We start from the raw sequence: 13,221 nt of genomic DNA, 5'->3' as shown, positions 1-13,221 counted from the left end.
GTTCTGGCTATTGTAAATAGTGCTGCAATGAACAACGGGATACATGTGTCTTTTTCAATTTTGGTTTCCTCAGGGTATATACCTAGCAGTGAGATTGCTGCGTCATATGGTGGTTTTCTTCAAGTTTTTAAAGGAATCTCTGCACCATCTTCCATAGTGGCTGTATCAGTTTATATTCCCACCAACAGTGCAAGAGCATTCCCTTTTCCCTTTTCTCCACACCCTCTCCAGCATTTATTATTTGTAGATTTTTTTGATGATGGCCATTCTGAGCCATGTGATGTGATATCTCATTGAAGTTTTGATTTTCATTTCTCTACTAATGAGCAATGTTGAGCATGTTTTCTTGTGTTTGTTAGCCATCTGTATGTCTTCTTTGGAGAATGTCTGTTCAGGTCTTTTTGATTGGGTTGTTTATTTTTCTGGTATTAAGTTGTATAAGCTGCTTGTATATTTTGGGAATTAATCCTTTGTCTGTTGTTTCATTTGCTATTACTTTCTGCCATCCTGAGGGTTGTCTTTTCACCTTGCTTAAGTTTCCTTTGCTGTGCAAAAACTTTTAAGTTTAATCAGGTCCCACTTGTTTACTTTTCTTTTTATTTTCATTACTCTATGGTCATAGAGGATCTTGCTTTGGTTTATGTCATTGAGTGTTCTATGTTTTCCTCTAAGAGTTTTACAGTTTCTGGTCTTATATTTAGTTCTTTAATCCATTTTGAGTTTATCTTTGTGTGTGGTGTTAGGAAGTGTTCTAATTTCATTCTTTTACATGTAGCTGTTGTTTTCCCAGCACCTTTTATTGAAGAGGCTGTCTTTGCCCCATTGTATATTCTTGCCTCCTTTGTCAAAAATAAGGTACCCATAGAAAGTGAAAGTGAAGTTGCTCAGTCGTGTCCAACTCTTTGTGACCCCAAGGACTGTAGCCTACCAGGCTTCTCCGTCCATGGAATTTTCCGGGCAAAAGTACTGGAGTGGGTTGCCATTCCCTTCTCCAGAGGATCTTCCCAACCCAGGGATCGAACCCGGGTCACCTGCATTGCAAGCAGATGCTTTGCCGTCTGAGCCACCAAGGAAGTCTCAGATACCCATAGGTGCGTGGTTTATTTCTTGACTTTCTATCTTGTTCCATTGGTATATATTTCTGTTTTTGTGTCATTACCATATTTTCTTGATGACTGTATCTTTGTAGTATAATCTGAAGTCAGGAAGGAGATTCCTCCAGCTCCATTCTTCTTTCTCAAGACTGCTTTGACTAATAGGGGTCTTTTGTGTTTCCATATGAATTGTGAAATTTTTTGTTTTAGTTCTGTGAAAAATGACATTGGTAATTTTGATAGGGATCACATTGAATCTGTAGGTTGCATTTGGTAGTATAGTCATTTTCATAATATTGATTCTTCCTACCCATGAACATGAAATATCCCTCCATCTGTTTATGTCATCTTTGATTTCTTTCATCAGTGTCTTATAATTTTCTTTGTACAGTTCTTTTATCTCTTTAGATAAGTTTATTCCTAGATATTTAATTCTTTTTGTTGCAATGGTGAATGGGATTGATTTCTTAATTTCTCTTTCTGATTTTTCATTGTTAGTATAGAAATGCAAGTGATTTCTGTGTATTGACTTGTGTCCTGCAATTTTGCTAAATTCACTGATTAGCTCTAGTAATTTTCTGATACTATCTTTAGGGATAAATCTGTACAGTATCATGTCATCTGCAAACAGTGAGAGCTTTACTTTTTCTTTTCTGATCTGGATTCCTTTTATTTCTTTTTCTTTTCTGATTGCTTTAGCTAGGACTTTCAAAACTATGTTGAATAATAGTGATGAAAGTGACACCCTTGTCTTGTTCCTGATTTTAGAGGGAATGCTTTTAATTTTTCACCATTGAGAACAATGTTTGCTGTAGGCTTATTATATATGGTCTTTACTATGTTGAGGTAGGTTCCTTCTATGCCCATTTTTTGATGAGCTGTAGTCATAAATGGGTGCTGAATTTTGTCAAAGGTTTTTTCTGCATCTATTGAGATTATCATATGGCTTTTATCTTTCAATTTGTTAATATGGTGCATCACATTGATTGACTTGTGTATACTGAAGAATCCTTGCATTCCTGGAATAAACCCAACTTGATCATGAGCTTTTTGATGTGCTGCTGAAATCTGTTTGCTAAAATTTTGTTGAGGATTTTTGCATCTATGCTCATCAGTGATATTGGCCTGTAGTTTTCTTTCTTTGTGTTCTCTTTATCTGGTTTTGATATCAGGGTGATGGTGGCCTTGTAGAATGAGGTTGGAAGTGTTCCTTCCTCTGCAATTTTTTGGAAAGAGTTTTATAAGGATAGGTATTAGCTCTTCTCCAAATGTTTGATAGAATTCTCCTGTGAAGCCATCTGATCCTGGGCTTTTGTTTTTTGGGAGATTTTTGATCACAGCTTCAATTTCAGTGCTTGTAATGGTGTTGTTCATAATTTCTATTTCTTCCTGGTTCAGTCTTGGAAGATTGAACTTTTCTAAAAATCTGTCCATTTCTTCCAGGTTATCCATTTTATTGCCATAAAGTTGTTCATAATAATCTTTTATAATCCTTTGTATTTCTGAAAAGGATTGTCTGTTGTAACCTCTCCTTATACATTTCTCATTTTGTTGATTTGACTCTTTTTTTCTTGATGAGTCTCACTAAAGGTTTGTCAATTTTGTTAATCTTCTCAAAGAACCAGCTTTTAGTTTTAATAATCTTTACTAGTGTTTCTTTCATTTCTTCTTCACTTATTTCTGCTCTGATCCTTATGGTTTCTTTCCTTCTATCAGTTTTGGAGAGTTTTTGTTCTTCTTTTTCCAGTTGTGTTAGGTGTAAAGTTAGGCTGTCTATTCGATGTTTTTCTTGTTTCTTATGGTTGGATTGTATTGCTATCAGTTCAGTTCAGTTCAGTTCAGTCGCTCAGTCGTGTCCAACTCTTTGTGACCCCATGAATTGCAGCATGCCAGGCCTCCCTGTGCATCACCAACTCCTGGAGTTCACTCAGACTCACATCCATTGAGTCAGTGATGCCATCCAGCCATCTCATCCTCGGTCATCCCCTTCTCCTCCTGCCCACAATCCCTCCCAGCATCAGAGTCTTTTGAAATGAGTAAACTCTTCACATGAGGTAGCCAAAGTACTGGAGTTTCAGCTTTAGCATCATTTCTTCCAAAGAAATCCCAGGGCTGATCTCCTTCAGAATGGACTGGTTGGATCTCCTTGCAGTCCAAGGGACTCTCAAGAGTCTTCTCCGACACCACAGTTCAAAAGCATCAATTCTTTGGCGCTCAGCCTTCTTCACAGTCCAACTCTCACATCCATACATGACTACTGGAAAAACCATAGCCTTGACTAGATGGACCTTTGTTAGCAAAGTAATGTCTCTCTTTTTGAATATGCTATCTAGGTTGGTCATAGCTTTTCTTAAACTTCCCTATTACAACTGCTTTTGTTAGATCCCATAGATTTTGAGTTGTCATGTTTTCATTGTCATTTGTTTCCAGAAATTTTTTGATTTCCCTTTTGATTTCTTCAGTAACCTATTTGTTATATAGTAACATGTTGCCCTGGGATTTCTTTAGAAGGAATGATGCTAAAGCTGAAACTCCAGTACTTTGGCCACCTCATGCGAAGAGTTGACTCATTGGAAAGGACTTTGATGCTGAGAGGGATTGGGGGCAAGAGGAGAAGGGGACGACAGAGGATGAGATGGCTGGATGGCATCACTGACTCAATGGACGCAAGTCTGAGTGAACTCCGGGAATTGGTGATGGACAGGGAGGGCTGGCGTGCTGCAATTCATGGGGTCGCAAAGAGTCGGACATGACTGAGCGACTGAAATGAACGGAACTGAACTGAACATGTTGCTTAATCTCCATGTGTTTGTGTTTCTTATAGGTTTTTTGTTTTCCTTGTAATTGATAACTAGTCTCATAATGTTGTGGTTGGAGAAGATGCTTGATATAATTTCAATTTTCTTAAATTTACTGAGGTGTGATGTGACCCAAGATGTGGTCTATCCTAGAGTATGTTCCATGTGCACTTGAGAAGAAGGTGTATCCTTCTGCATTTGGATGGAATGTCCTGAAGATATTAATGAGATCCATTTCATCTAATGTATCATTTAAGACTTGTGTTTCCTTATTAACTTTCTGTTTTGATGATCTGTCCATTGGTATGAGTGGGGTGTTAAAACCTCCTACTATTATTGTGTTACCGTTAAATTCTCCTTTTATGTCTGTTAGTGTTTGTCTTATGTATTGAGGTGCTCCTATGTTGGGTGTGTAGATATTTACAGTTGTTATGTCTTACTCTTGGACTGATCCCTTGATCGTTATGTAGCATCCTTCCTTATCTCTTGTAATCTTTATGTTAAGATCTATTTTGTCTGATATGAGGATTGCTACTCTAGATTTCATTTGCTTTCTATTTGCATGCAATATATTTTTCCATCCTCTCACTTTCAGTCTATGTGTGTCTTTAGGCCCGAAGTGGGTTTCTGGTAGACAGCAAATATATGGATATTGCTTTTGCATCCATTCAGCCAGGCCATGTCTTTTGGTTGGAGCATTTAATCCATTTACATTTAAATTAATTATGCATATCAGTTCAGTTCAGTTCAGTTCAGTCAGTCAGTCGTATCCGACTCTTTGCGAACTCATGAATCGCAGCACACCAGGCCTCCCTGTCCATCACCATCTCCCAGAGGTCACTCAGACTCACGTCCATCCAGTCCGTGATGCCATCCAGCCATCTCATCCTTGGTCGTCCCCTTCTCCTCCTGCCCTCAATCCCTCCCAGCATCAGAGTCTTTTCCAGTGACTTAACTCTTTGCATGAGGTGGCCAAAGTACTGGAGCTTCAGCTTTAGCATCATTCCTTCCAAAGAAATCCCAGGACTGATCTTCTTCAGGCTGGATTGGTTGGATCTCCTTGCAGTCCAAGGGACTCTAAAGAGTCTTCTCCAACACCACAGTTCAAAAGCATCAATTCTTCGGTGCTCAGCCTTCTTCACAGTCCAACTCTCACATCCATACATGACCACAGGAAAAACCATAGCCTTGACTAGACAGACCTTAGTCAGCAAAGTAATGTCTCTGCTTTTGAATATACTATCTAGGTTGGTCATAACTTTTCTTCCAAGGAGTAAGTGTCTTTTAATTTCATGGCTGCAATCACCATCTGCAGTGATTTTGGAGCCTGAAAAAATAAAATCTGACCCTGTTTCCACTGTTTCCCCCTCTATTTCCCATGAAGTGATGGGACCGGATGCCATGAAATTCATTTTCTGAATGTTGAGCTTTAAGCCAACTTTTTCACTCTCCTCTTTCACTTTTATCAAGAGGCTTTTCAGCTCCTCTTCACTTTCTGCCATAAGGGTGGTTGTCATCTGCATATATGAGGTTATTGATATTTCTCCCTGCAATCTTGATTTCAGTTTGTGTCTCTTCCAGTCCAGTGTTTCTCATGATGTACTCTGCATAGAAGTTAAATAAGCAGGGTGACAATATACAGCCTTGATGTACTCCTTTTCCTGTTTGGAACCAGTCTGTTGTTCCATGTCCAGTTCTAACTGTTGATTCCTGGCCTGCATACAGGTTTCTCAAGAGGCAGATTAGGTGGTCTAGTATTCCCATCTCTTTCAGAATTTTCCACAGTTTATTGTGATCCACACAGTCAAAGGCTTTGGCATAGTCAATAAAGCAGATATAGATGTTTTTCTGGAACTCTCTTGCTTTTTCCATGATATAGTATTGTGTGTATGTCCATCCCAAATTCCTAATTTATCCCTCTAGATCACACCTTTCCACAAACTGTAATTTTGTTTTGAAATCTGTGAGTCTGTTTCTGTTTTATAAATAATTTCATTTTCATCAGTTCTTTAGATTTCACATATAAGTGACATCATATGACATTTGTCTTTCTCCTTCTGACTTACTTCACTTAGTATGAGAATTTCTAGGTCAATACATGTTGCTGCAAATGGTATTATTTCATTTCACAATGTGTGCATTGTAAGTCACTTCAATTATGTCTGACTCTTTGTGACCCCATGAACTGTAGCCTAGCCAGGCTCTTCTGTCCATGAGGATTCTCCAGGTAAGAATCCTGGAGTGGATTGCCATGCCCTTTTCCAGGGGATCTTCCTGACCCAGGGATTGAGCCCAAGTCCCTTGCATCTTCTGCACTGGCCAGCGTGATCTTTATCACTAGTGCCACCTGGGAAGAAATTATATAAATTCACAATACTGAATTAGAAATGTATAACTTACTATTTCTAAACCACACATAAGCATAAACTCAAAGTAATACAGATTGGGTTTGTATACTAACTCATTTCGTCTTTTAAAAAGTATAGGGGAACTATTATAGCAATTCTGATTTTTAATATTCAGTCTTTTTCTTTGTTTGACATTATTACACTGAGATTATTGCACCCTTATTTTGGGGCATATCTTTGCCACAGACTCAAATTTATTTATACTCCCCACTAAAACATCTGTTTAAAATTTAATTTCAGAAATATTTTTTCAGCTGATTCTGAAAGATTCTTTCAGTATGTTCTGTGAAGTGGCCATTTGCTTTAGACATCATACAGGGATAGTTTCTCTCTTCTCTCTGGTCGCTCAGTCCTATGTGTGTTATTATTACACTGCAATGCAGACATTTCACTCCATTCTCTGACGGGAAAATCTACTTCTGGAATGGAATCTGAGCTACAAAGAAATTCATTCCATCAATGGGCAGAAAAAAAGTATTCATGCCATGCCCTATTTAACATCACTGAGCATTTCCTCTGCAAGTCATAGGTCAACATAGTTTAGGCTACAAGGAAAATAAAATCTCTATTTGTGAATCCTCCTGAGAGCAGTAACATGTGTCTGGAACGTGGCCTCTCTCCTGGGCCTCCACACCAGAAATGATATTTAAAATGCTTACATCTGCATAGGTTTAATTGTTAATACAAAATAACATAGCATGTGCTGATAACATATAATATTTGTATTCTATTTAATGCAAAATTAAATAATGTCAAATAGGACTGTGTCTATATATTGACTTCACTTTTTTCCCCCAAGCTTGTTGTTTCAGTTAAAAATCAATCAATTGACTACCTCATTCCTTTGTTTATAATAGCATTTTCCAACCTGTGTTGTGAGGAATACCACTATCTATACATGTTGTTAATTGATGGCCTGAAAGGATTTCAAGGTCAAATGATTTCCAGCAGTAAGGTTACATTATATACACAGAGCACATTAGCATTAACAAAAATCTCTGAGATATCTCAGAGTCAAGACATATGTTTAACATTTTCTAAGCCTGTTTTTACCATATTTGAGTCAGGAAGTTGTCTACCCACTCTTGCCACTAGAAACATATCAATATTTTTGTTGTTGCTGGCAATGGTGCAGGGATTGCTGATATCTAATAATACAATATAGTAGATTAATAACATGGATTATTTGCCTGTCTGGTTATATGGACAAGATCTAGATCTACATTTATGGAGAAGAAAAAAAAATACATTTGAATACTTGGAATCAGTAATGTAGTTTACAAAACAGGTGGAGTTAAATTTTTCTACCTTAAACTGTGACAAATGATTTCCATGGCATTTTGTGAGGATTAAGTAAGAAAAATTTTTCAACACATTCAGCTCAGTTCAGTCGCTCAATCGTGTCCCACTCATTGCAAACCCATTAATCACAGCACGCCAGTCCTCCCTGTCCATCACCAACTCCCGGAGTTCACTCAGACTCACATCCATCGAGTCCGTGATGCCATCCAGCCATCTCATCTTCTGTCGTCCCCTTCTCCTCCTGCCCCCAATCCCTCCCAGCATCAGAGTCTTTTCCAATGAGTCAACTCTCTGCATGAGGTGGCCAAAGTACTGGAGTTTCAGCTTGAGCATCATTCTTTCCAAAGAACACCCAAGACTGATCTCCTTCAGAATGGATTGGTTGGATCTCCTTGCAGTCCAAGGGACTCTCAAGAGTCTTCTCCAACACCACAGTTCAAAAGCATCAATTCTTTGGTTCTCAGTCTTCTTCACAGTCCAACTCTCACATCCATACATGACTACTGGAAAAACCATAGCCTTGACTAGATGGAACTTAGTCGGCAAAGTAATGTCTCTGCTTTTGAATATGCTCTCTAGGTTGGTCATAACTTTTCTTCCAAGGAGTAAGCGTCTTTTAATTTCATGGCTGTAGTCACCATCTGCAGTGATTTTGGAGCCCCCAAAAATAAAGTCTGACACTGTTTTCACTGTTTCCCCATCTATTTCCCATGAAGTGATAGGACTGGATGCCATGATCTTCATTTTCTGAATGTTGAGCTTTAAGCCAACTTTTTCACTCTCCACTTTCACTTTCATCAAGTGGCTTTTCAGCTCTTCTTCACTTTCTGCCATAAGGGTGGTATCATCTGCATATCTGAGGTTATTGATATTTCTCCCGGCAATCTTGATTCCAGCTTGTGTTTCTTCCAGTCCAGCGTTTCTCATGATGTACTCTGTGTAAGTTAAATAAGCAGGGTGACAATATAAAACATTAGGTGGATAAACAGTAACAGTCAATAACGATCATTACTCTCACTGCTGCTGCTCCTGCTAAGTCACTTCAGTTGTGTCTGACTCTGTGCGACCCCATAGATGGCAGCCCACCAGGCTTCTCTGTCTTTGGGATTCTCCAGGCAAGAACACTGAAGTGGGTTGCCATTTCCTTCTCCAGTGCATGAAACTGAAAAGTAAAAGTGAAGTCACTCAGTCGTGTCTGACTCTTAGCGACCTCATGCACTGCAGCCTACCAGGTTCTTCTGTCCATGGGATTTTCCAGGCAAGAGTACTGTAGTAATAGTATTATTTATTCCTGAATCCATTCTCTTAAGCATGATGCCATTTTGCCTTTTATTGTAACCTTAGGGAATATTTTTGAATGGTTAATTGTTGGGGAGAAATATATCTTTTGTGATTGCATTTATTGTGTATGAATTTGATTCTATTCCAAAAATATTATTGATGTTGTATGGCATAAAATTAGTCTACAAGGAATGATACTAACATTACAACTTGTGAGACACCCAATCCACATCTCACATCCCATATCTTTCAGCTGCCTTTTGCTGTATAACAAACCACTCCCAAAACTAGTGGCTGAGAAATTAACTTTCATTATTCCTCCTAATTCTGTTGATCCACTGGATTCAGCTACATTCATCTGGCATCCTTCAGAGCATATTAATTTGTCTACATAAAGCTGGTGTGTGGTCTGGTCCAAAAATTCAAAGAAGGCTTCACCCTCATATTAACATCCAAATTTCTGAATATGAAGGTACATATCTTATATTACTGGAGAAGGAAATGGCAACTCACTCCAATATTCTTGCCTGGAGAATTCCACACACAGAGGAGCCTCATGTGCATTAACCCGTGGGGTCGCAAAGAGTCAGACATGGTTGAGTGGCTTTAACTTTATCTTACATTAAGTCTACATAAGGCAGAGTCTTTATAGTGACATATTGAAATTTATTTTCTGCTTAGCCTTCTCTGTTTTATAATTATAAATGTATTTGCCATTCTATAACTTCACAGTCACCTTTACATAATTTTGCTAAATTTCCATGTTTGAGCAGAAGCAATTTAAAAAACTTGTAAAGTAATGCTCAAAATTATCCAAGCCAGGCTTTAGCAATACATGAACCATGAACTTCCAGATGTTCAAGCTGGTTTTAGAATAGGCAGAGGAACCAGAGATCAAATTTCCAACATCTGCTTGATCATCAAGATAGCAAGAGAATTTCAGAAAAACATCTATTTCTGCTTTATTGACTATGCCAAAGTCTTTGACTGTGTGGATCACAATAAACTGTGGAAAATTCTGAAAGAGATGGGAATACCAGACCATCTGACCTGCTTCTTGAGAAACCTGTATACAGGTCAGGAAGCAACAGTTAGAACTGGACATGGAACAACAGACTGGTTCCAAATAGGAAAAGGAGTATATCAAGGCTGTGTATTGTCACCCTGCCTGTTTAACTTCTATGCAGAATACATCATGAGAAATGCTGGGCTGGAAGAAACAGCTGGAATCAAGATTGCTGGGAGCAGTATCAATAACTTCAGATACGCAGATGAAACCACCCTTATGGCAGAAAGTGAAGATGAACTAAAGAGCCTCTTGTTGAAAGGGAAAGAGGAGAGTGAAAAAGTTGGCTTAAAGCTCAACATTCAGAAAACTAAGATCATGGCATCTGGTCCCATCACTTCATGGCAAATAGATGGGAAACAGTGGAAACAGTGGCTGACTTTATTTTTTGGGGCTCCAAAATCACTGCAGATGGTGATTGCATCCATGAAATTAAAAGTCACTTACTCCTTGGAAGGAAAGTTATGCCCAACCTAGATAGCATATTAAAAAGCAGAGACATTACTTTGTCAACAAAGGTTCATCTAGTTAAGGCTATAGTTTTTCCAGTAGTCATGTGTGGATATGAGAGTTGGGCTCTAAAGAAAGCTGAGCGCTGAAGAATTGATGCTTTTAAACTGAGGTGTTGGAGAAGGCTCTTGAGAGTCCCTTCGACTACAGGGAGATTCAACCAGTCCATCCTAAAGATCAGTCCTGAGTGTTCATTGGAAGGACTGATGTTGAAGCTGAAACTCCAATACTTTCGTCACCTGATTGGAAGAGCTGATTCATTTGAAAAGACCCTGATGCTGGGAAAGACTGAGGGCAGAAGAAGGGGACAAGAGAGGTTGAGATGGTTGGATGGCATCACTGACTCAATGGACATGGGTTTGGGTAGACTCTGCAAGTTGGTGATGGACAGGGAGACCTGGCGTGCTGCAGTTCATGGGGTCACAAAGTTTTGGACATGTCTAAGTCACTAAACTGAACTGAATTTACAAAACTAAGACCAAAAAAACTAAGAACATTTCAACAGAAAGTTATGTCCAAATGGGCAAGAGGGAAAGAAAAAGAAAAATGCTAAGTTAAAATAGATGATGATATGGAATGTTTCTTCCCTTGCTTTCACCACAGTGGTATCTCGGGTTTCCTCACAACATGGGAGTCTTAGGGTAGTTGAGTTTCTTGCATGGCATCTGTTTTCACAGAATAAAAGCAGAAACTGCAGAGTTTCCTGAAGACTAGCCTTGAACTAGCTTAGTATCACTTCTGTCACATGTCCCTGACCAAGGCAAGTCACAAGGCCAATACTCATTGAAAGAGAAGGAGATGGACACCAGCACTTGAACTTCTTGAACACCAGCACACACCTCATCTTCAGTCACTAAATAAACCTCATTCTCCAACTAGACAATTCCTGTCATTTATTTACAAATGGATCTTGGGACCGGATCTTCCCATAACTTAAATCTTCAACATATGTTTGTTGGATTAATGTCCCTTTCCTTAGGCATACATCTCAGCATGAATAAAGCCTGTCTGTGCCAAGAATTGTGCCAGCCTGGGCAGAATGTCTAGGAAATATGCCCTGTTGCCACTCAAGAACACAGATTCAATAATGCAGTGCTGAATGCCATGGCAGGGAATATCCATACATTAGTGGAACACAAGGGATCGGAAGTGCAGGAGGAGTCAAGAGGGTTTCTCTAAAGAGCAATTTGTGCTAAATTTAAAAGGGTAGGTTCAGATTAGACCTTGTTTTCTTGGGCTCCAAAATCACTGCAGATGGTTACTGCAACTGAGAAATTCAAAGATGCTTCCTCCTTGGAAGGAAAGCTCTGACAAACATAGACAATGTATTAAAAAGCAGAGACATCCATTTGTAACAAAGGTCCATATAACCAAATCTATGGTTTTTCCAGTAGTCATATACAGATGTGAGTGTGAAGTTAGAGTTGCTCAGTCATGTCCAACTCTTTGAGACCCCATGGACTGTACAGTCCTTGGAATTCTCCAGGCCAGAATACTGGAGTGTGTAGTCTTTCCTTTCTCCAGTGATCTTGAGCCAGGATTCGAACTGAGGTCTCCTGCATTGCAGACAGATTCTGTGAAACCTGGACCATAAAGAAGGCTGAGCGTTGAAGAATTAATGCTTTCAAATTGTGGTGCCGGAGAAGACTCTTGAGAGTCCCTTGGACTGCAAGGAGATCAAAGCAGTCAATTATAAAGGAAATCAACCCTAAATATTCATTGAAAGAACTGATACTGAAGCTGAAGCACTAATACTTTGGTGACTTGATGGGAAGAGTTGACTTATTGGAAAAGACCCTGATTCTGGTAAAGATTCAGGGCAGGAGGAGATGGGAGAAACAGAGGATGAAATGGTTGGATAGCATCACCAACTCAATGGACACGAGTTTGAGCAACATCTTCTGGTGGCTCAGATAGTAAAGAATCCACCTGCAATGCAGGGGACCCAGGTTTGATCCCTGGGTCAGGAAGATTTCCTGGAGAAAAGAAAGATTATCCACCCCAATATTCTTGCCTGGAGAATTCCATGGACAAAGGAGTTTGGCAGGCTACGGTCCATAGGGTCACAAAGAGTTGGACATGACAGCAACTAACACTTCACTTCACTTTACTTCTAGGAGATAGTGGAGGACAAAGGTTCCTGGCATGCTGAAGTCCTTGGAATTACAAAGAGTCAGACACAACTTAGTGACTGAACAACAGCAAGTTTCAGATTAGTAGTAGTTGGCTTATAAATGGAAGCAGTGCTTTCCCAGTGGTTTTCAAAATGTAGCCATAGATCGATAGCATCAGGACCACCAGGGATGCAAGAAAAGCAAATTCTCAGACCTTATTAGAAACTACTGCATCAGAAACTCTCTGGGTAGAGCCTAGGGTTCAGAGAATACGAAGTTTGAGGATTATTGCTTTCATCAGAATGTGTAGTGTATGAAAGCATAGAGGGTGGGAAAGTATGATTTACTCTAAAACCCATTATGGGAGGAAAGAAACACATCCATAATTACATCTGGGTGATGACTTATGTGGCTGCATTAACAAGTTTCTGGAGATTGTCAGGATTGTTGGTAGTACAGCTTTAGGTTCTAGTGAGAATGAGTTGCAAAATGATAAGACCAAAAGAGGGATTCAACATAAGGAGCAATTTTCCCGCTAGGTGAAATGAAACCATGGAGCTTAATAGGTCTGTAGGAACTTTGAAATGTATAAAACTCTGTATACCTATTGGGTTGGGAATTTTGATATTAGTATAAATTATTTGTAAA

Source organism: Budorcas taxicolor, chromosome 2 (genome assembly GCF_023091745.1).
Source record: "Budorcas taxicolor isolate Tak-1 chromosome 2, Takin1.1, whole genome shotgun sequence".
NCBI classification, from domain to species: domain Eukaryota; kingdom Metazoa; phylum Chordata; class Mammalia; order Artiodactyla; family Bovidae; genus Budorcas; species Budorcas taxicolor.
The sequence above is the reverse complement of the archived record's forward strand: the minus strand, read 5'-3'. Positions refer to the sequence as shown.